The sequence below is a fragment of the Cebus imitator genome, unplaced genomic scaffold (assembly GCF_001604975.1).
Source record: "Cebus imitator isolate Cc_AM_T3 unplaced genomic scaffold, Cebus_imitator-1.0 Scaffold15, whole genome shotgun sequence".
Classification (NCBI taxonomy): Eukaryota; Metazoa; Chordata; class Mammalia; order Primates; family Cebidae; genus Cebus; species Cebus imitator.
The window spans coordinates 1,636,980-1,640,098 of record NW_016107330.1 but is presented as its reverse complement, the minus strand read 5'-3'; positions in this window follow the sequence as shown (position 1 = coordinate 1,640,098).

Genomic DNA, 3,119 nt, shown 5'->3' with positions numbered 1-3,119 from the left:
CTCCCTGTCTTCCTTTCCCAGGGACATCTCTCAAGTTCCCTAAACTTGCCGAGGGCTGAAACCCAGATCAAAGCTTTTTGGAGGTTCAGCCTTCTGCTCAGTTGGTGGCATCTAGAAATGACAGGTACTTCTTGCTTCTTTCCACTACTCCCTGAGGACATCCCAGTCTACCTGGACAGTCCTCCAGGGCCAAGCAGGGCAGGCCTCTGATGGATTTTCCTAATGGGCTGGGCAGTTAGGCCGTCCAGGGTGAGCCCAGGCCTGCAGCAGGAGAGCAGGCCAGGCGCTGGGTGGTGAGCCGCTCCACTCAAGAGCACACCGTGACTGCAGAGCCCAGCTCCCTCCCTCAAGCATGGTGACCCCAAGCAAGTCACAGGACCTGGCCAAGCCGCATGTCCCTCATTTATCTATTGGGGACAGTAGTTCCAACCTCACAGGCTAGGTGTGAGGTTTAAACAATTGCCTCACATAAGAGCTCAAGAAATAGTAATAATTCATCCTGGGCAGTTCCTGTGCTTTTACCTCTGTGTTCCCTCATTTTAAAGCAGTTGCTTCCCAGGATTAAAGAACATTATTCCAGTGACATGCATGCAATACAGAGGCACTTAAGAGTCTGAGAAGCCAGGAGCAGTGGCTCATGCTTGTAATCCCAGCCCTTTGGGAGGACGAGGCAGGTAGATCACTTGAGGTCAGGAGTTTGAGACCAGCCTGGCCAAGATGGTGAAACCCCATCTCTACCAAAAAATACAAAAATTAGCCGAACACGGTGGCATGTGCTTGTAATCCCAGCACTTGGGAGGCTGAGGTGGGAGGATCGCTTGAACCCAGGAGGTGAAGGTTGCAGTGAGCTGAGATCACGTCATTGCACTCCAGCTTGGGTGACGGAGCAAGACTCTGTCTCAAAGAAAAAAAAAAAAGGTCGAGGGCTGAGGTATTCGTTACAGAAAATGGAGCTGGATGTGGTGGTTCAAGCCTGTAATCCCAACACTTAGGGAGAACAAGGCAGGAGGATCACTTGAGCCCAGTTCAAGGCTGCAGTGAGCCATGATCACACCACTGCATTCCAGCCTGGTGACAGAGCGAGACCCTGTCTCTAAAAAAAGGTAAATAAATAATGAAAAAAGGGTTTGGTTGAAACTCTTACTTGATGAAGTAGCCATATAACCTGACCACTAGATGTCAGTGTTGCACTGCAGCGTGAAACAAGGCCAGGCATACCCGCTGACAATGTTGTGATGACACCGAGCACTTTGCACCTGTCCTCACCCTAGGCACTCATTTAATATCTTATCTGTCCTCAAAGGTAGGTGCTGTTAGCCCCATTTTACATGAGGAAACAGAAAGGTGGAAGAACTCTGCCCGAGGCTAAACTACTGGCAAGCGGTAGAGCCCAGGTTTGATCGTGAACAGCCTGGTTTCTGAGTTCATGTTTTATCCACTGCCCTCACCATAAATAAGACAAAGACCTTTGCGGGTTTTCTGAATCCTTTTCATCCACATTAAAGAGGGTTCCATAAATATTCAGCTCAATAGTAATTATTCATTTTTCTTAAAACTGGACTGTAAGGCTGGTCTTGGTGGCCCACGCCTGTAATCCCGGCACTTTGGGAGGCTGAGGTAGGTGGATCACCTGAGGTCAGGAGTTTGAAACCAGCCTGGCCAACATGGGGAAACCCCGTCTCTACTAAAAATACAAAAATTAGCCAGGCATAGTGGCACATGCCTGTAATCCCAGCTATTCTGGAGGCTGAGGCAGGAGAAGTGCTTGAACCTGGGATGTGGATCATACCTCCCAGGTGCAGTGAGCCAAGATCTCACCATTGCACTCCAGCCTGGGCAACAAGAATGAAACTCCATCTCAAAAAAAAAAAAACTGCACTGTAAAATGTCGATACAAAAATCAATCTTGGCCCGGTGTGGTGGCTCACACCTGTAATCCCAGCACTTTAGGAGGCCAAGGCGGGTGGATCACTTGAGGTCAGGAGTTTGAGACCAGCCTGGCCAACATGGTGAAACCCCGTCTCTACTAAAAACGCAAAAATTAGCTGGGCATGGTGGCACACCTGTAATCCCAGCTACCGGGGAGGCTGACGCAGGAGACACGGTTGAACCCGGGAGGCAGAGGCTGCAATGAGCAGGGATCACACCATTGCACTCCAGGACTGGGTGACAGTGAGACTGTGTCTCAAAAGAAAAAAAAATCAATCTCCATTTCACAGATTTATTCAAGAGAAGATAAAAATTTAAAAACTATTAAATATTACACGTATTCTGTAAGCACATGAGGTCAGGACTTTGGACTTCTCTCACCACTGGACAGAGGGTACCTAGCACAGTGCCCGCACCCAGCTGTATTCTTACATATATGCCATTTTTATTGTATGAGACCTTCAGGAAAACCTCCAAATAGTGCCAGTTCCCAACTCGGCCACGTAACAAATTTTCTTTTTCAGCATCAGCATACATAGCAGGCTGTAATTTACGGAGATGGCAAGAACAATGTCTCCTGATCCATGTTCTTTTCTAGAACCTTCTACTCCCCCATCAAGTGGTAGAGTCTAATCCGCCCCTTGAGTCTAGGGGGCTTGTGACTTGCTTGGAACTGATTTTATACTGCTATAATCATGCCATGGAACATTCACGGCTGGGCTTTAAAAGGCCATGTATGTGCTTCTGCCTCCTTAGCGGGAAGATTTACCTTCGGAGCCCTGGGCCAACAAGCAAGATGTTTCTGTGGCCTGAGGCCATGTGATGAGGCCACATGTACTTTTTCCAGCTCATAGCCCTAGCTGAGGTCCCAGCCAATGGCCAGCATCCACCACCAGATGAATGAGAAAGGACCCCTCCACACCCCCAGCCATGGTGACACCCCTGCTCTCAAGTCTTCCTAGCTGAGGCCCCAGACATTGTAGAGCAGAGACATACTGTGCTCTTTCCAGATTCCTGACCCATAGAATCAGGAGAAAATGTAAACGGTGGTTTGTTTTTTTTTTTGTTTTTTTTTTGAGACAGAGTTTCGCTCTTGTTACCCAGGCTGGAGTGCAATGGCACGATCTCGGCTCACCGCAACCTCCGCCTCCCGGGTTCAGGCAATTCTCCTGCCTCAGCCTCCTGAGTAG